The 21604-nt window shown below is 30.8% G+C and overlaps 1 protein-coding gene across 2 annotated transcripts in view; it reads right to left on the bottom strand.

Moving 5' to 3' along the window:
- Window positions 1-21604, bottom strand: part of LOC107447991 (CD151 antigen) — a 175429-nt gene that overhangs the window by 140384 nt on the left and 13441 nt on the right. Inside the window, exon 1 of one of the 2 annotated variants that reach the window (XM_043051760.2) lies at window positions 11942-12467. The exons of the other annotated variant lie outside the window; for it this stretch is intronic. The gene's annotated coding sequence lies outside the window, so the exon portion shown is untranslated. Of the gene's footprint in view, window positions 1-11941; window positions 12468-21604 lie in introns of those variants that run through there. 2 annotated transcript variants of the gene reach the window in all.

The following is a 21604-nucleotide window of genomic DNA, read 5'->3' as shown; positions in this document are numbered from 1 at the left end:
TATTTCATAATCTGATAATTTAAATATCTTTATTACCATCAAAAATTGCGTATCTGCGATTTTTTTTTTTTTTTGATTTTTTTAAGCAACCAAAATAAAAGCTAACACTAGAAAATATTCACTGAGTTTTAGAGAAAACGTCCTACCTCATTTCGTTTAAATTGTCACTCACATTTATTTTCGAATTCATACAAAAACAAATCTAAGCATTTCAAAATTTTCAGCAAGAAATTTAAAAATCCAATTTGTGCACTTAAAAACTTCAAAAACTTTTTATCAGCAATTTCCTATTTTTAAAAATTTTTAATCTGTTTGTTGTTTTTGAAGTTTTGTTTTTAATTTAGCAATCTAAATTTCAGAAATGTATTCCAAAAATCATTTAAAGTTTTGAAATCCCCTTCCCTTGAATTAATTTTGTTATCTTAATCAAAGCGAAGATGCTTTTCAGAATTTTATTTGGAGTATATTTCATGAAGAATTCCCATGTAGCATTTGTATCCTTAAAAAAATCAACATTAGTTATACAATTATTTGAATTGGCGAAATATTTTCTAAAAATTACCCTTTATGAGTTTTGTAATTAAAAAAAAAAATTTGAGATAAAAAAAAAGCAGTGATATTCGAAATACTTCCTTAATCTGAAGTAGCAACAGCGCCACCTCTATTTCGAATAAAAAAACTTTTTCCGAAATAAAGTTATTCCGCGTCTAATATCCGTAAAAAGAAAGAACTAATTTGTCAGGATAAATTGTAAGATATTTTTTAGTAAAAAGAAAAATCGAGTAAACTAACGTAAATAGTAGTAAGAATTTTACGAATGAGAGAAAATGCGTTTTAATACAATCGATGAAGCTAAATATTTTATCAACATAGAAAAAATAAATTCTATCATTGATAGGTTGTTGCAATCAAAACGATTGATGCGTATCAAAATATCTTAACTCAGCAGTTCAATTTTTTTTTTCTGCTATGGAACCCTAATTGATCGACCTTCTTTTAGCGAGACCCCGGAAGTTCACTAGTGATTGTAAACGTATTAACCTAAGAAAAACTACTAATTAATTTGAAAACATTTAATGGAAATATTAAAAAAAAAATTTCCCATTTTATCAATAATAGTCTAAAATTTGATTTAATGTTAGGCAGTTTAACACATTTGGTATTTTAGTCTAGTTTTATTGTATTTATTTTTGTGTATGTATAAATTCAAAATGAAGAAAATTTTAATTATGATTTCCGTTGAAAGAAAACGAAAAAAACTATTACAACGTTGTCAATGATTGTCAAGGAAACATATTGCTCTATTTTTGGTAATGTAAACACTTCATAAATTATAAAATTAGATTGAAAAGTCATTATTTAATAAGTTAAGAAGCAAATGAAGTGTTTACATTATCAATTATATATCTCCGCTTCTTGGAATTATTTATTTCATATTTCTGTAGCTTGAATTATATTAATTTATTCTAAATTAAAAGTTTTGATAGAAAATATCAATACATTTTTTTATGCATGCATATTCTTTTCATAATTTATTAAATATATAGTTATTAGAAAAAATATTTATTTTAAACGTTTTACTTCTTTTTTGGCATATAACTGAAATATTTTTTTAAAGGACTATTGATTAAATAAAAATATAATTACATATTTCAAAATTTATCACTGTCCTAAAAAAAAGTCTGAATTTCCCTACCAACCTTCTTGGGAACCGTCGTCATAATTTATAATTTTGGCTTATTTGGTGTAGTTTTTAAGAACTGTAACTGGTTCTGAACTCGCCTTCAGTCAACTAAAAGTATATTTAAAAAATTATATTTATAAGTTTCAAAACAACTTGCTTATGAGTGCAAAAACCTATTGGGCATCATTTAATAAGTTTACTGATAGAAAATCTAGCTTTTTGTATTATCACTCTTCACAAATAATAAATTCATTTTGATATGCATCACAATCTCTTCCAATTATATAAATGCAATTTACACAATTAAAACGTACAATAAAAAAAAATTTGAATTATGCTATCCCAATAATCGGACACTAGACGCACGTTTTTGGACAAAATTATAACTGACAAAATGCTTAGTGTTTGCTCAGTGTTATGCTTAGGGTTCATGAGATTATACCTTGACAAAATTTATTGCGAACCCCTTCCTCATAATACAAAATCTTTATTTTCACATTTTGCAAGTTTTTAGGAAAGCTATTTTTAAAATTGTAGTTTATACTTCGATTCTCGGAAACTCTACTGCTAAAATATTAAATTGCACTTGATTTATTGGTACATATTTTTGCTTAAAACTATACGTTTACAATATATTTAATATTGCAGACAAAAGTATTCTGAAAAATTGTATTTTTAGTTATAAAACAATACACTTTTGCAAGGAACTTCAACTGGGCCCTCGGCAGTTCTGGGCCTTGATGTAATTGTCCTGCGATCTCGTGTCCTATGAGTATGGCCTTGATAATACAAAAATTCGTGAAACAAAATATATTTCGTGGGTGAGCTTTTTATTCTGGACACAGCTCAAAATACTTTTATAACAAAATGGACACCCGAAAAATGCGCATTTTAAATTTTTAATACAAATTAACAACTAAACGAGGAATTTCGTACTTATTTTTTTAAACACAAAGCATAATCATTAAGAGGCAAAATACCAAACTCCTGTGTTAAAGTGACTTGGTATAATACAGATTTATCTTCTCAGGAGTTATCTTTAAAGTGGCTTTTAAAAATCTAAATTTGCATAACCTAAATTTAATACCACTATAATAAATTCATAGGTTCCGTGACAACCTTGTAAAAGCAACTGTTGACTTTAAAATGCTTTTCCAAAAAAAAATACTAATTTTAAATTTTTTTTAAGTGATTTAGGAAAATGGATGACATTACATTCTTTAATTTTATCACCGGCGTTGAACAGCTGACTTAATTCTGAAAATACGACTATCAATATTCAATTCCGCGGCTTTGTAACTTAGAACCTTTAAATCCCAGGCTTTAACCCTTGTAACTTTGTGCCCCAGAAGACTAGAGAACTTCTGGATCCAGCATTGGGTCAAACTAGCCTACGCGGAGGACTTTTCTGGGAGCTTACCCGCATTTGCGTTACAAGGACAGGGAAACCTCAAACACCTCCCACGATTTTCCCCGACAAGAAGGGGATTCTAACCCATGATCCGTCTACCACTCAGGATATTTTGCGCAGCACTGTGGTCTCTGTATGTGAGGCAGGAGCAGAATTCGTATCAATCTGTCATTGCTGGAATTTGAACCTGGATCATCTCATTCGGAGGCGAAAGCTCTATCCCCACATTATTAATTTGTTTTGACTCATTAGTGGTATTATTTAGAAAAAGAACAATTTTCATGAAAGAAATTAGAAAAATTGAATCAAATTCTATGCTTATTTTTTAAATAGCTTTTTCTTAAACACGTACTTCGAGCTATGCTCATTTTTTAAACACGCATTTTGAGCTGTGTTCTTTTTCTTAAACTCACAGTTTGAGCTCTGTCTGAAATAAAAAGCTCACTAAAAAATTGCTCTATATCAAATTCAAAAAATAGAATTAAAGACAATTAACTGTTTCTGAAACATTAGTTAAGAAAATTTGATGTATACGCAATTTTGTATTTCACTTTATAAGCTCATAATATTTTAATATCAACAATAAAAACCAAAATGGGGATTTACAGTTTTTTTTTTTCGATCTTTCCGTGTTTATTAGATATCGATTCTATAAACGATTTCTTCAAAAAATAAAAATTTCTCATAAATAGGACATTTTATCTTTACATATTAAAAAAAGGCAAAAATTAAAAAAAAAATATTATGCAATTTTATTAGATTCTAAATCATTATATTAAATTACCAACTACTATAAATGATGTACAAAAACATGAAAAGAGGAGCTGATAAGATCATTTTTCTGACGGGCGTTCCCGTTCGACATAACTTCGATTAAATCATAAAAGTAGACAACATAAATGAAAACTTTTGCGTGACTATTAGAATAACGAGAATGTTCCTAAAAAAATAATTTCCCTGTTTTATGTTTTATTGCGTGGCGAAGACTAATTATATGAATTATAGTCATTTGCAACGATCCTTTCTACAAAGACACAAATTACTGATAATTAAAACTTAAGCTCTTTATCTAAAAAGACAGTTATCTATTCAGGTAACAAAAAGCCGTAAAAAAGTAGTTATTTTAAAAAATGCAAAAGACGGTAATATTTTAATATCAAAATTGTGTGTTCGAGCATTTTTCATCTTAAAACCTTCATAATAAACCTTAGATAAATAATAATTTGCATAAAAAGTATTATTTAAACTTTTTTTTTTACTTTCTACTTTACTTTCAAGTTAAATTTAGGAAATGTAAATCATTTTAACTTTTTTTTTGTGCGTGCGTACGTGTGTGTGTTTTGAAAGTCTTGGTACAATATAATTAGAATACAAGAGAGCATTGTTAAAGATTGTTCAATGCGATATAAAAAATGTGATATTCACGTAAGCGATTAGATGCTTTCATATATTCAGCTTAGTTAAAATAATTGATACTTGTTAAGCTCCTATCTAAAAACAATACTAAATAATAGCTTGATATAAACATTTGGAAAAAGTTCAGCTTTCAGTTCAGATATAGTACTTGATAGCCAATCTTCTGTTGATCTGCAACTTTGATCAATGTGCGTTGAGGGTAAAAAAAACGAAGTTTAATTACCGTTTTAATAGTTTGCATAACAGGTGCAAGTCAGAACTAATTTAAAATGGTCGGCAATTTTTTCGATGATGCGTCCCAAATAAAACAATTAAAATTTTTGTGTTTCAATTGAATGCCCTTTATACGGATTTAAAATACACCGTCGTAGGTTTACAAGGGTAATTTTTTAAAAAACTTTATTTGATAAACAACGTATCGGTCAACAGATGATAGTTTTAAATATCATATATATATATATATACAATCTTTTTTGCAGCTTACAGATATATTGCATGCAAAATATAAAAAAAATTCGAAAATGACACGAGTTCACATTGTTTACACTCTAACTTTTATTACTGATTTTCAAAAAACATAATTTTTTTGCTGGAAAATTTAACACGAAGAAATAAAAATCAGAAAATTAAAATGCTTTAAAAAATTTATAGTTTCATAATGTAAAAACCGAAATTGGCTATACCACGCCAAATGAAAACGCCAGGTAATTTAGGAGCTCATGAAACAATGTTGTCATGTAAGTCTGAAGCAGGGGGAAAAGAAAAAGAGAAAAAAAAATGAATATTTCGGGGTGGAGAGTTTTACAAGAGCCAGGATTGGCTGTACTGTGAGAAACGAACGGTATTACGTAATCGAGGCATGCTGATCTAACGGTGCTATAAACTAAGTCTAACGGAAAAGAAAAAGAAAGTATGAAAAAGATCGAATTAAACCATGTTTGGAAAAAAAAGGTACCTTAAGGTCGAAAGATCTTATAAGAAAAAATAAATATTTATTTATAAACTATATTTGTGATAATGACAAGATATTGTTTAATTATCTAGTTATAGCTTGCTAATTAATCATCTGGAAAGATTTCCGTGTTGGTACTTGCTCCGAAAATGTCGCAATGACACGGCAATGAATTGGCAATGACACGTGAGAAATAAAAATAAAAAAAATCACGGAAATAGAGTAATTTGGAGGAAATAACTCGTAGACAGCGTCAGGCAAGCCACAACAGATGTTTTTTTTTTCTCTCATAATTTTTTTTTTTCATGAAAACTCTTTGACGCCTAAGTGATTGTAGTTAGCGCTAAGGTATGAAACTATTCCCAATAACCTCAAGAATTCACCCTTAATTTTTTAATAATCGTAAGCAAGCAAAGCTTCAAAAATATTTCATATATTGCAGTATGCTAAGTGTTGCGCATGCCGAAAGTGTTACGAAGGGAGAGCACGACTTGGAAAATTCAGTTTGGGATAAAATTTGTTAAATTAGTATAGTATACCTTAAGGATGTTCATTCCTTTAGATAATAAAGTGCACTAGAAAGAAAATTCCTAGAAAAACGCATTTGAAAATTTAAGCACATTTGATATACTAGTTCTTAACTTCGTAAACGGCACAGTGGTCTTGTTGTAGCGTACATGCCTGATTACAAAGTGATGGAGTTCGATTCCTACAGTTCCTTTCCTCTGTCTTTTCTCTGTTTACAAATGATATTAATTACAATATAAATTATTCTATTGTATTTATTGCATTTTTTTTAAATATTAATTGACATCCAATTACATTACCGTAACAATATGAATTTTAATGAATTCATAATATTTATTATTTTAACCATTGTGTTAGCAGTTTAAAAGTTAGATTTTTAGTAACTAATATCTTTATATATTTTGTTTTATGAACAATAGTCTGGATTATAATTATCATAAAAATTTAAAACAATTATTTGGCCTATAGCGCAGTTAATAAAAAGATGACTGTTATCATGAAATTGATTTGCTGAAAGGTAAATATTATTAAAACTCAAAAAATTCCTCAATATTATGAATGGTCCGCCTTCCAATGAGGTGACCCGGGTTCAAATACCAGCGATGGCTGATCGATACGAATTCCGCATCAACCTTGCACCGACCACAGAGCTGCCGTAAAATATCCTCAGTGGTAGACGAATCACTGGTTAGAGTCCCCTTACCGTCAGGCGAACCGTGGAAGGTTTTCGTTGTTTTCCTCCCCATGTAACGCAAATGCGGGTTAGTACCATCAAAAAGTTCTCCACGAAGGCATATTTCTCCAAATACTTGATCCAGGTGTTCCCTTGTTTTCTGGATGGGGTTCAAAATTACGAGGCTGCAGAGTTGAACATTAGTAATCGCAAACCCAAAAATCAGGATCGGCTGTTCAACGACGGTTATAAAATAAAATACTTGATACAGGAGTTCCCTAGTCTTCTGGATTGGGTTCAAAATTACAAGGCTACGGAGTTGAACATTAGTCGTCGTAAACCCGAAATTGGGTCAGCTGTTCAACTACGGTTAAAAGATAAAATATTCAGAAACTGTACAAAACGTACCAATCATATCTTATACATTAAATTAAAACTGGTGATGGAAATTCATGACGATTGTTGGTATTTTAATATACAGTTTACATGAGAACTTTATTCGCGATTTTGCTTTATTAATTAGGCAAATATCCGTAAATGCTTCATTGGCACGCAAAATTGAGTGGTGCCAATACGATTTCTAGAAATCCTTTTAAAATTAACTTTTTAATTATTCCAATTACTGTTTATAAACATTATTATTTAAACCATGATCATTTAATTGAAAGATTAAATCATTATATTCAAACTTTAAATAGAATGATCATGGTCAAATTATTGAAATGCCAAGTAACATCTAATAACTAAAAAAATAAATATATATTAGATTTCCATTTATAAGTAGAAAATAAAATATTAAAAAAGAAATGAAAAAATTGTTCCACAGCTCTAATCGAAACAAACGGCAGGCGTCTTCCAGACAGACACGTACCACTAAGCCACTGTGCTGTTCAACTAGTATGTAAGATATGCTTTATTTTGAAATTCGTTTTATTTTTGACATTATCTGACTTTATTATTTTAAGAGTTGGACAGCTGAATATCTCTAATGTATATCTGTGATGGTTCAGGGGAAAGAGCATTCGCCTCCCAATGAGGTGGCCCGGGTTCAAATTCCAACTATAGCTGATCGATACGAAATCCGCAGCTGGATCGAGGTCGAATACAGTGCTGACGTAAAATATCCTCAGTGATAGACGGATCATGTGTTAGAATTCCCTTACCATCAGGCAAACCGTGGGAGGTTATCGTGGTTTTCCTCTCCATGTAACGCAAATGCGTGTGAATTCCATCAAAAAGTTTTCCACAAAAGCAAATTTTTCTCAATACTCAATCCAGAAGTTCCCTTGTCTTCTGGTTTGGGTTCAAAATTGCTACAGGGTTAAACATAGGCTGTCGTAAACTCAAAAAAACTCAAAATTAGTTGTTCAACGACGGTTATTTTTAAAATAAAAGCTAAAGTTTCATCCAAAGTGAATTTTTCAAGTAGCGTCCTCCCCTGGACCCTCCTCTTAAAATTCATGTATGATACAGAAAAATTTGTTTTTCAGAGTGTTTTCCACCATTTAACAATCTAATATGGTAATATCATAAGAATTAGCTGTTTCCGAAATTTTCTCAAAAATGGCAAAACTTATCCATGATTTTTGACAAAAATTATTTTTCGATGTGCATTTTTTATTAAAAAAAAAACTTTTTTGCCAATTATTAACTCAATTATTTCAGAAAAATAGTATATAATCACAACAAATTAGATGTAAATAGATTTTAAATCATGTTCATGAACTTAATCTTAAGTCAAAGGAAAAAATAAATTCATATAATTCTCAGTTTTTCCTTTCAACATATTTCGCGATGAGAGGCCGGCTGAAAAATGTATTATCTTATTACAAATAGGATTAAACGTTTCTCCAGAGAAGATCACATATTCCATTGTTTTCACGCATCGAAAACAAGCGATTGTTACAGCAACAACATTTCGCTCATTGTTTTCTGATCTCTTACAATCTTTCGATGTTAATCTGGAAAACTTTTCGTAATTTGGGCAACAAGTGATAGTGTTTTGACAACAAGCCAAAGCGGCGCATAATCATAAAAAGAGGTCAACTAAAAGAGGTGCATTAAATGCTCGCTTCTTCAATCCTAAAATCAATGAAATGCTATTGTTTATAAACATAATACTGTTGGAACGCTTGAAAAGTATTAGTACATCCATGTACGTGACTAAATTTCTTAACTCGAGGTGTTTCATAAATCTAATAAATGAGACTGAAAGAAAATATATATTGTCGGTGAACTTTTTATTCTGATCGCAGCACAAAATAAGTGTTTAAGAAAAAGGAAACAGCTTAAAATGAGAGTTTAAGAAATTTGACAAAGCCCAAAATGCGTGTTTAAAAAATATTAAAAGTGTTTCCTTGTTCTACAATGCATATTCGAGAATTTAGACATTTATGAGTTTCAACTTACACTTTTATTTTATCATGTATAAATGTCTAAGAATGAAACAAACCTTAGTAAATTTTAAATAGCATTTTTCCATTGAATTCTTAGTTTTTTTTTTTTTTTTTTTTTTTTTTTGCTTAGAAACTTAATTTTATACTGATTTAACGGTACGTGTACTAATGTAGTTGCTTAGCCCTCGTGTTTTTACGTAAGTAGTTTTGATTATTTATAAGATTAATGTTTCAATGCCGTTTTCGCTTAATTGCAGCCACATGTCACTACATCAATAACAAATACAAGCTAACTAATTTGTAAATTCAGAAGAAAATTGATAAAAATCCTATCTTATTACAAATGTGTCCAATTAAATAGTCATGTATTTGACAAGCTTATAATTATTATTAAATATCGGTATGTAGCTCTTTTGGCTCCCCACAACCTTGTAATTTTGAAACTTAATCAGAAGACCGGGGAATTCCCGAATAACGTTTTGGAACAAACATGTTTTTGCTTCAGCCACCTCTGCGTCGCGTAGAGGGGACCTTGGAAATCTCCCATGGTTAGCTATACCGCAATAAGGAATAATCTAAATCATTCTAATATTTAATTCATTTTACGTTAGCATTGGGATCAATCAGAGCCAAAAGTAATAAACGAATCATCTATTGCGAGGATCTGAATCGTGGGCAGATGAAAAGGCCATTTCTACGCGTAGTTACCTTATCTTTGTTTCACCTCATAGACAAAGAATTATTACTTATTCATATCAGGGATTCCCAAGTCATGAAATAACATTTTCCGTTCTGGCTGTTTACTTAGAATTAAAAAATAATTTATTTTATAAATACATTGAATGAAAAACTGTCATGCAATAAATTTAAAAAAATCAATGTAAGTGACAAAATTAAGATTTTTATATATTTAGAGTTTTTGTATAATAAGCTACATATCGCAATTTTTTTTTCAGAAATCAAATTTTTTAATAAGTTTTTTGGAATTCTATTTAGCATTCATAGCATTGGTAATAGAAAGAAAAAAGTTGTCGATCCACTTTTTTCGAAATCTATCGTGAAGGGCTTACATTGTGCTTGGACTTACATTGCATTACATCAGTAAAAATAATAAACATAATAAATAAAAAAAACACAAATTAAAAATAATAAAATATTAAATCAAATAAGAGTTATCCAGAGTTTGAAATAGTTTGAATTTTGTAGGCCAGTTTTTTTTTTCAGTCAGCGACGAGGGGAATTAAGCTTTCATGACTAATCAGAAATTTAGACGAAGTAGCGAATGCCTCCCCCCCCCCTCCTGCAAAAAAAATTCCTGATACGATCGAAATAATTAAAACTGTTGTTTACTTGTCAAAAGTTTTTCATAAAAAGCCATCTTTGTGTATCAAAACCTCTTAAGCTTGATTTGAACAGTCAGCAAAATTAAAAATTGATTCACCCTTAATATTTTTTGATCAAATGTTATTTTCTCGTTCCATGCCTCCTTGTGAAAATGAATGTTAGAAAAACTCCTAAATTTACTCGATTTAGATTTTCATTTAGGAAAGAAGACTTCCAGATTCTGATTTTTTTTCTGTTCATGTAGTTTCTGTAAGACTTAAGGCTATATGCTACAGTAGTTAAAACGTTTGAAGTACGAATATTATATATTGACAAACATGAATCTGAAATTTTTTGATGTACGGCATGAAGTATTGCGATAATTTTAACAAATAATAAAAAAAAATAACTTTTCCAATTTTTTATATTTAATGAAAGCTTTGATTAATAATTTTGTTAAAGAAAAAGTAGTAATTTAAAATGCTAGAAACTGTTTAGAAATTTGATTTGTAATAATTTCAAAGATTGAAGCTTTGAATATAACACTCTGAAATCTTAGCTTTATAGTAAAAGAATTTCAACTATTAAAACAAAGCTAATTTTCCTTAAATAACCGATAAAATATATGTTGATTCAACAAATGTTTGGCGACCCAAATTGTTTAATCTGTCAACTTTGTAAGTGTAACAAATCTAAACTGAATTATATCCAGTGTCCAATTTAGAAAATCTAGGAGCACCCCGCCCCCGCAAAACTGCCGGTGTCTGCGGGTAGGGATGTTCAAATCAAGCTGGCTGATCATCATTTCTAACAAAATATACATATTGTTCGTTTGCAAAGTCCTTTTAAATGATTTGTACCATAAGAAAGTTTTAGATGAATATATAAAAAGAATTCAAGCTTATATTTATTTTAATTTTTTTTACTCAGAAGTTTAGTCCGAAAAAAAAAAATACTGTTTACAAATTTCAAAAGACACCAAGAAATTTGTGTCCTCTCAAGACTCTAACCAGGCTTTTATGCAATTTTATTTCGTACGAAGATCTGTCAGATTACACTAAACTAATTATTCATTAATTAGTTAAATTTATTTTATTCAATTCTGAACAACAATTCAGAAAAAAAAGAAATTATTCAGACACTTTTTCTAAATGAAAATCAAAACGCAATATTTAAGAAAAATTACGGCATAAGTTTTGAGTAATTCGAATTTCTAAAATATGAAATTACCATTAAAATTGAAACTAAAGATTCTTAATATCAAAATTTCATTAAATTATCTAAAAGGTATAAAATTTAAGAAATGAGAGCAGAAACTAATTGTAAAATTCTCTCTTATTATTATTTAATATGAACAATGTTGATTTGAATATAGTAGCATATTTTTACAAGTAGTATATTTATTAACATCGTATAAAGTTAAATTACAACATGGAAATAAAATCATACAAAATAAAACATTAATGATTTTTTTTAAAACTGAATTTAAGAAGAAAATGAATGAAAACTTAAAATTAGCTAAAAATAACAATAAAGTTTAATTAACTTAAATTGATACCTCTAAACATGAGCTCATTGGAAGCAATCTTTCTATGTGAATGCAGTAAATAATCTTCTTTAGTAAAATATCCAAAAATAAAAATTGTCTTAACTAGATCCAAATATTCAATTTCGTAAATATTCCAAATAAAATGCACTAAACTAAAAGTCTCCGAGTTTTTATAAATAAAACTTTCTATGAAAAAAACAAGTAACTCATAAAGCCACTGAAGAAATTTTACTGCGAGAAGAAACCAAAAAGAGTTTCTTACTGCGAGATACACTAAAAAGAGTTTCATTCATTCTCAAAAGTAGTGCGGCCTTCTCAATAATAACAGATTTCACACTGAGTATGCGCAGTAACGAGGTTGTTTCTTAACTTTCAAGCTTTACAAAGCCGATTTTCAACTTTCTTCGTGTCACATTAATGCACATCACAATTTTGAAATGTTTATATTTTAGATACAAATCAGATTTTTTTTCTTACATAGGAAAATATAAAGTTATATAGTAATACAGTGAAACTTCTCGGGAGCGACCACTCATTGTTCCATAGTAAAGTGTTATCTTTTTCTTCCATTCGAAAATATAAAGTTATTTAGTTATACAGTGAAACTTCTCGAGAGCGACCAGTCGCTGTTCCACAGTAAAGTGGCTGTTCCACAGTAAAGTGTTTCTTTTCTTCCATTCGAAAATATAGAGTTATATAGTTATACAGTGAAACTTCTCGAGAGCGACCAGTCGCTGTTCCACAGTAAAGTGGCTGTTCCACAGTTAAGTGTTTTTTTTTCTTCCATTCGAAAATATAGAGTTATATAGTTATACAGTGAAACTTCTCGAGAGCGACCAGTCGCTGTTCCACAGTAAAGTGGCTGTTCCACAGTTAAGTGTTTTTTTTTCTTCCATTCGAAAATATAGAGTTATATAGTTATACAGTGAAACTTCTCGGGAGCGACCACTCGCTGTTCCACAGTAAAGTGGCTGTTCCACAGTAAAGTGTTTCTTTTCTTCCATTCGAAAATATAGAGTTATATAGTTATACAGTGAAACTTCTCGGGAGCGACCACTCGCTGTTCCACAGTAAAGTGGCTGTTCCACAGTAAAGTGTTTCTTTTCTTCCATTCGAAAATATAGAGTTATATAGTTATACAGTGAAACTTCTCGGGAGCGACCACTCGCTGTTCCACAGTAAAGTGGCTGTTCCACAGTAAAGTGTTTCTTTTCTTCCATTCGAAAATATAGAGTTATATAGTTATACAGTGAAACTTCTCGGGAGCGACCACTCGCTGTTCCACAGTAAAGTGGTTGTTAATTGAGGTTGGTCGTACTTAGAGGTTACTTATACATACTTCAAAATGTTATAAAAGGTACACGATATTTTGCAAACGATTTTAATTTTAGTCAGTGTCATTTTCTTGGTGCTGCGATGCCACTTGTGCATTGCGGCACCACATTGCATGTGCCACTGCATCATGAAAGCTGGATCGATGAATTAAATATTGCGTCAATAGAAATGATCCCTATTGATACCATTATGTGTAAAAACAAATTTACCAATTATGAATGATAGAACTATTTTAAATAAATAAACAATTGTATTTTTTGCATTTAATTTTGTATCATAAAAATAAGTAAACTTGATTTGTGTGTTTGAGATGCTCAGTTTTTTCTAAAACAACTTTTTTTTTTATTTAACTTTCATCTCTAAGAATAAATCATTGATAGCATCGTCTTTAGTGCACTAAGACTGCTACATGAGGTTATAGATCTCTTTCAGAGATCGTCAAAAAGGGCTCTCCAAATAAAAGCCTCATGCAAATATTTGAACACATTTTAATCTATTTATTTGTTTTGTTAATATCCTTTATTTTTTTGTGTTTTCTTATTTGACCTTTTCCGCATTTGGTGCAGAAGTTTCGCCCGGTCGCTGGGAGACATTACGGGCACTGGGAGGTGTTATGCGGAAAGAAAAAAACCACGAAAATCTCTCATTATTAACCCGATAGCAAATGAGGGCTTCAACCCATTTTTGTCCATTTAATACTGGAGAATATCCGCGCTAACACTAGGATCTAATGTATGCTGGGAATAGCGTGTGTATTTATAAACAATTGTCAACAAAGATTGCCGTGCTGATGCAAATTATACCTTAGTAGAAACATTTTAGAGCTCTATTGGCATCGGGCTAATCACGAAAGGTCTTCGTGGTCTTTATCTCCGTTTTGCGCAAATGCTTATTAGTTTCGCTTAAAAGAATTCTTCAATGTGAATGCTACCTTGTTCTTTAAACAGGTGTTCTTTTGTCTTCTAGATTCAAGGCTAAGAAGTTGAAAATGAAAAAAGCTGCATATCCATTGAGTGGATTGGTGGTTAACGGTAACAAGTGGTAACCTAAATTATGAAAAAAAGTGAGAGCAGCGTAACTAGTCATGATCATGTTTTACCACAATGAAAAAAAAAATACCCGAAACAGTTTTATAAGCATTTTCATAAATTAAAATGCGTTATTTTTGAGTGAAACAGCAAACTTTTAGTGACAAATTGAAAATAATTTGTGTGTTTCAGCAACTATACCTCGATATTTTTTCTATCGAAACTAATAAAAAAACTTTTTATCAATTTCAAAAATACTTTTAGATGAAATGAAATAACGTAATATTTTGACCACAATCAGCGTTACATAAAAGAATACATTTTTTAAAATTAAAAAATTATCAAGTTCTCTCCAATTAAAGCGATAGATATCGGTAAAACATCTACTTCGCAATATTTGAGCTCACGCAATCTCTAAATCGTTTTTGATCGGTTTTCAAACTAACAAGGCTAGATAAAATTTGATGCCAGTTTGTTCCAAAATAAGGTCGCTAAAATTTTATTTCTTGAATCTAAGCCTAAATGCATGTATATTTATTTATCTTTACCAATAAAATTATATTCGTTGATAAACTTTAAAAATCCTCCGTGAAAACAAGCAAATGCTAGGTCACGAAAATCATTTAAAAAAAATTTTAAAACAGAATCAAATAAATAGACCCCAAAAACTTCGTGAGTTATGTCTTCACAAACATACTTAAGACATAGAGATTGGGGAAAAAAAACGTATAAGCTTAAAAGCTCATTTACTCAAATTCACTAAAATGTCACTTAGCTGCTTCTTCCACTAAGCTCTTAAATTGTGTATATATATACTAGTGGGCTCCGCCCTCTGCTCGCTACCGCTAGCCAACCCCCGATAATTGCTACGCAATTGCATTTTTGTTTGCTTCGCGAACAAAATTAAAGTTGTTTTCCTGGAGATTAACTGGAAATTTTTCTGCACCAACATCACATAGACAGAATATGATAGCATTGTAAAATGTCAGAGGTCCTTAATACCAGAATTATAAACTTATATACAGCAATTTTAATGCAAACAATATTATAAACTTATATAAAGAGAGGAAGCAATATTATTTGACCCATTACTATCGGGCATTAGCCGGAGATAATAATCTCCGTATCCGCAGCACGAGTGGCAGAGCGTACCTCGAGTAGACTATATTTGAGGGTGCCCCTTGATTCTCACTAAGTTGTGATCGCGAAGCTGGGCGATGTTGAAACCCAATCGTGATTCTGATTGGTTTAGATTTTAGCGTTATTTTTAAATGTTCAACGGTATATGTAATTTCAGAGGTCCGTTAGTTCTACGTTGGATACCGGCCGGTAAGGTTACTTTTGCCTCTGGTCAATAAGATCGAAGGTGGCAGTCATAATAAGGGACTTTAGAAAAAAAAATGTCATCGCCAGTCCGGTACCACAGACGACATTTTCGATTCGTATTTCGCCGAATTTATATTCCGATGGAGGTACACAGATTCTATTCATGATAAATTTAGACAGTATCTAACTGCTATTAGAGAATTCGGTGCATCTAAATCTGAGGATATTCAAGCTTAACGAAGAAGTGAGTTGTTTTTTTCCTTTTCTTTCTGTGCTTACTCCATTAATTTTTGTTTCGATTCAAAATGCATTTTATTGGGTTTATTAATTTTGCTCATATCGGGTTCATTGCAATTTTATAAAGTTTTGGCCGATGTTTTGTTGAAATTTTCCAATGTTTTATTGAAATATCATTACTTGGCAGCCATTCTTGTAACCACGGTGTTCCGCGCAAACAGGAATGGCGCCAAACATAAGTCGCCAATTTCGCATTCATTGATTCGCACTCAAATCATTGTCGATCTTATAGGATGCCGTACGCTCCCTATATGGTACTTCATCTCCCCTTCCCCCTCCCCCAGTAATTTAAATATTAAACTGAAAACAATTAAAACCTAATGAAAAAAAAACTTTAAAATATGGTACATTTTTCATCATTCTGTGTACCAATGATTCGCACTTTTATGCATTATTTAAGAAATATCTCAAACAAATATGAACCGTTAATTAATATTTCTGGCTGAAGACATCGCCTAAGATATTCTCGGTGATTCATTTTTTATAAAAGATATAAGTACTTTAAAGTAAACTCTGTTCAATATATTTCACACATTCAATACAAAATAAAAATTGCAGCAAGATTTAGCTGGTAAGTTTAGTTGTAACACTTCTGCAGACGGCATTATTAAAAATTATTACTTTTTCACACATATGCGTTCTCAATTTTGATTGGCTGTTAATTGCGTTACTAACCAGAAGTCTTCTGTGATTGGCCATGTGTTATCATTCCACTTTCTTTATATATATATATATATATGGGTCATTCTCACGAAAACTGTCATTTTTCAGTTCATAAAATCCCGAAAAAGTAAAGTGAATAAAAAGCTCTGAAACTTTTTATATTAATAGAAATATGTAATGGCATTATAAAGAAAGTATATATCCTATAAAATATACTTAATATTTAAATTAATTAATTTTTTAAATAATTAATTTATAATTAATTAATTTATAATAATTAATAATTAATTAATTAATTTAATAAATGAATTAATTAATTTAATAAATTAATTTATTATTTTTTTAATTTATTTTTCAAATCAATTAATAAGTGAATTAATTATTTTCACTATTTAAAAAGTGAGGGAATGACACTAATAGTGAGGGAATGATATTTTATTTTAATACATGTTTTTATCTAAGTTACATCTACCTAAAGTTTGAAAATGATAACATACTAAGTATATCTAATATTTATTATAATTTACTCTTATATATTTAATAGTTTTAACAGGTTTGGGAAATAAAATTGGCTGGCACGATTGAACAAAAAAAAATTTAATAATATACTCATCTTGAATCATTCCCTCACTTCAGCGTCATTCCCTCACTTTATACACTAGTGAGGGAATGACGAATTCAATAAAATTTAAAAATAACAGTTAGGCCTAATTAATTTCTGAAGTCAATCACATACAATTATATTCATACAAGAAAGCAACATATAATTATCCACTTTCTCGATGAAGTTGTATTTTATTTTACTCTAAAAAATGACATGAGGGAATGACAAATGTAAAAAATTTTACCTGGTTTGATTCATTCAAATTTATTCCACAGCAAGGCTTCTTTAAGTTGAAGATGGAAACATACTGCAATTTTGTTCTATGATGCCAGTTGTTAACTTCTGAAGTTTTTATTAAAATATTTTTACTCTAAGAAGATTGCAGGTGATAAGAACATTGTTGTGAGGGAATGACGCGAAGCACTGGGGACAAAGTTTAAAATAGTGCTGTGTTAATATTTTTATCAGAAATTAAATTTAGAATTGATTTTCTGAATTCTATATTTTAGTATTCTGAAATAAAAAACACGAATTTGTAAAAAAATTTTTTTATTTCAGTAACAATTTTTTTCTTTTTTTAAATCAGCAGTGGGGACAAGTGAGGGAATGACATATTGGTATATTTTAATTACCTAAAATAAATAAAAAATAAAAATTGATAATTTTATTTTTATTCTTTTGTTAGCTTGCATTCTGAAGGACACTTTCCCTGATTTTTTTTTTTTCGTAAGCTGCAAAACAAACATAAAATATACTGGGGACATGAAAATGACTGTTTTTGTGAGAATGACCCATATATATATATATATATATATATATATATATATATATATATATATATATATATATATATATATATATGCCAAGTCGTCATAAAAACTTGGCCTATTTATGCACCTCTAGCGGTCATCCGTTCAACTGATCAAAATGAGATTGCAGATATATTTACACAGGGGTATCAGCTCGAGATTCTGAGAACGGCAACAAAGTGGCTCTCACGGTTACGGTTAAAGGTACCGAAACTCGAAATTTTTCGATAGCAACACCTATTTTAGTTTTCTGTAAATTCCAGAGCATGCAAAAACCCTAAACAATGTTGGAACAGTACGGACACTCAATGCACGACGCACAAAAAGTAACTCTGCCCACTACCAAAAAACACAAAATCATGGCACACGGAGAAAACTTGAATATGAAAAAGGTAGGATAACAATCACTGATGACAACGCAGATCAAGCAAAAGGAAAAATTTATTTTTTGCATGGGTGCCATCACGGGCAATTAATCATTACATGTGAGAGACTGTGGACAATAAAGCTGTAAATAACATAGAATGAGGGATGTTTGCAATCTCACATTTCATAGTCTTTTCCTTAGTCTTAGTCTAAAAAGAATCAAATAAGCAAAGAGAGTCAAAGCTTGAGGATTACAGACGTACACCCCATATTTGAGGCATTCCCCAAACCAGATATCCATAGTAGTAAGAGCGAGGGATCACGGAGGCCACGGAAATGGAAAATGGCGCGAGATGATATGATTGCCAAAATGCTGTTCCAGGACCCTGAAAACAGACATCGTAATACGTGCAGGTACACCATCTTGCATCTAAACGATGTCACTCAAAGCATTTCGCTGCAGCAATTCTGGTATGACGCAATTTTGCAACATGGCTACATAACGTGAGCCTGTCACAGAGCTACAAACCCAGTTGGTGCCACTTCCCCAAAGAAGTACGGGCTAAGAACAAATGTGCCTGAAATGCCGCACCACATAGTAACTAATTTGCCGTCATATAAAGATACTGCTGCCACAGTGTACACTATTTGTGACAAGTAGGTAGGTAAGTACTTTATTTACGTCACAGTAGAGCTGCACAATGGGCTATTGGTGACGGTCTGGGAAACATCCCTTAGGATGATCCGGAGATAACATACATACGTCCCATCCCGTTACATTCGTGTTCCTCCTAGCAGAGGGAAGACACGTTCACACACCATCCATCCGCAGACCGTCATTTTGACCTGTACCAGAGCACAATCAATCTCCAATCCAGTACCTCCAGAGATATTGATTTGTTATGGGAACTGGGAGAACTTTGCGACCCCGAAAGATTCAGCGTATATCAGCCACTATTTTGTACACGGGGAGTCTTTTGCCGGTGGAGATCGAACTCACGACCTCTCGAATATGGGCCTAACGCCCTACCAGCCAAGCTATCCCATCGCCAAATTACAAACGAAAAAAAGTGTTTTTGAACACCCTATGTCAGAAAATATAGCGTTAAACTTTTAATTTGTATCGATTATTTTGTTCATTATTGCAATAATTGCATAAAATTTCATTAATCTATGGAGAAGCGGGCATTTATTTTGGTAGGGACATTTTTATACAAAAATATTTTATATTCTATTATATTATTTCTTAGATTTTTTGCTGTAACTTTAAATAAACTAAACTAAACTCAGCGGCGCGACAGCCCAAAGAGGACCAAGGCCTACTGTGCCCATCTCAGTTTTCTTGACCTTTGGGCTCTGGGGTGCAGGAGCAGATGTTCCGGTTAGGTGGTCAGCCGAACGCGAAACCCCCAGTGTTTAGTTCCCAAGCATGCTTGGTACTCATTTATCGACCCACTGAAGGGATGAAAGGCTGAGTCAACCTTGCCCGGCCCGAGGATAGAACCAGGGACCTGTGGCACGACAGCGCTACCGCTCAGCCACCGGGCGTCGTAACTTTAAATAGATTCATGAAATTAAACTGAAGTGTTGGATCAATTTTCACTTGGAAAATTATCATTTTAAAACTTGAAAAAATTCGTTTAAAATTACGCAAGATATGAGCATATAAAGTATTTCTTTGATACTGCGCTTGCGAAAATAACATTTAAAAAGGAGATTCATAAATTTGTTGTGAATCGTATTTAATAATTGATGGAAAAAGTCTAATTTGAATATTTTGAAAATTTAAAAAGTTACAAGCAATTTTCTAAGAAGTTTTTGTAAGCTCTGAATGGTATAGAGATTTCCAAAAATTTGTGCTGCAAATTTATCAGAGAATCTGCAGATTATTTTTCATATCGGATTTAAAAAATAAATCTAAAATACTGCTAAGAGGCGAAACAGAAAAATAATTTTTAACTTCTATGCTTACTCAAATTACTATTTGTTTCAGAGTCAAAGTGTATTAGGCAATCTGCAGATATAAAAACAAAAAAAGTGGTATGATTTTCAAAAATTCAAAAAATATTCTTCAATTAAAGATTTGAAAAATAAAGAATGTTATTTTTAATTTTCAATTATACCACTAAAAATATCAGTAAAAAAGCACAAAAAATTTTTTTAACATTAATAACAGATTTTTAACATTTTTTATGTATAATTTTTTTCTATATGTGCTAATTTTAGTGCATAAATGTTAAATTATGTCTAACTTTTAAAATAATAGTCTCTTTTTGACTATATTTGGCTTTCAGACAAATCTGAATTATGAAGATCAAGTTGCAGATTGACCTAAATTTTGCTAACTTGCAACATAGGTGAGAGAGGGCGTGTGTGCGGATATTCAAAAAACCATATCTAATAAAATGTTTAACTCCTGAAGTACTTCTCAACATTAATTTGGTCATTTATATTCATTTTGGTTTATATCTGAAAATACGAAGTCTCTTAGTTTTTTTCATACTGATTTTTTAATTACTGATTTTAAAAGAAGGTTGTTTTTGTCCACACTAGTCCCACTACAAGGGGTTAGGGTGAACAAGATATGAGGCTAGTGCGGACAAACTTGATGTCACTTACTACAGCTTAGAAGGCACATTTAAAGTCAAAATGAAATTAATTTTAATCTAAGCCTAATTGGTGAATAAATATTGACATGTTTTAACTAAAATACTAATTTATATTAGAGTATTTCACTATACAAAAGAAAGAGGGTTTGGAAAAATTCCTAAAGATGTTGATGGAGACCATAAAAGATGATGACTAAAAAGATTATTAAAATTTGATTTCTCAGGAACTATTCGACAGATTCCACTCAAATTCCATATTTTGCCATGTAAAATGGCATTATCAAAAATTTTGTCAAAAATTGTATACCTCACAATTCAAAATTGCTTCGACTATTACTAAATTTTTAAAAAATAAAGAGTAATAAATATTTACAAAAAAATATTTCTTGTATGGAATTACCTTTGGATAAGGAAATTTCATAATTGTGTACAAAAATTTTCAATTTACTTAAAAAGTTCTCCAGATGTGATGAAATACGCAAAAAGTAAAATTAAAAAGTCCAAACTTTGGACCACTATCCTGGTCAAACTATGGGGGACCAAATTTCTCGGATTGCGGCTACCCCTTGTATTTTGGAGATCAAAAATCCGATTCCATGAAAAATAAGATATCTTATTCAAAGAAAGTACATTTT

The sequence above is a fragment of the Parasteatoda tepidariorum genome, chromosome 11, assembly GCF_982258835.1.
Source record: "Parasteatoda tepidariorum strain Cologne lab strain chromosome 11, Ptep-v5.0, whole genome shotgun sequence".
In the NCBI taxonomy this organism is placed as follows: Eukaryota; Metazoa; Arthropoda; class Arachnida; order Araneae; family Theridiidae; genus Parasteatoda; species Parasteatoda tepidariorum.
The sequence above is the reverse complement of the archived record's forward strand: the minus strand, read 5'-3'. Positions and strand labels throughout refer to the sequence as shown.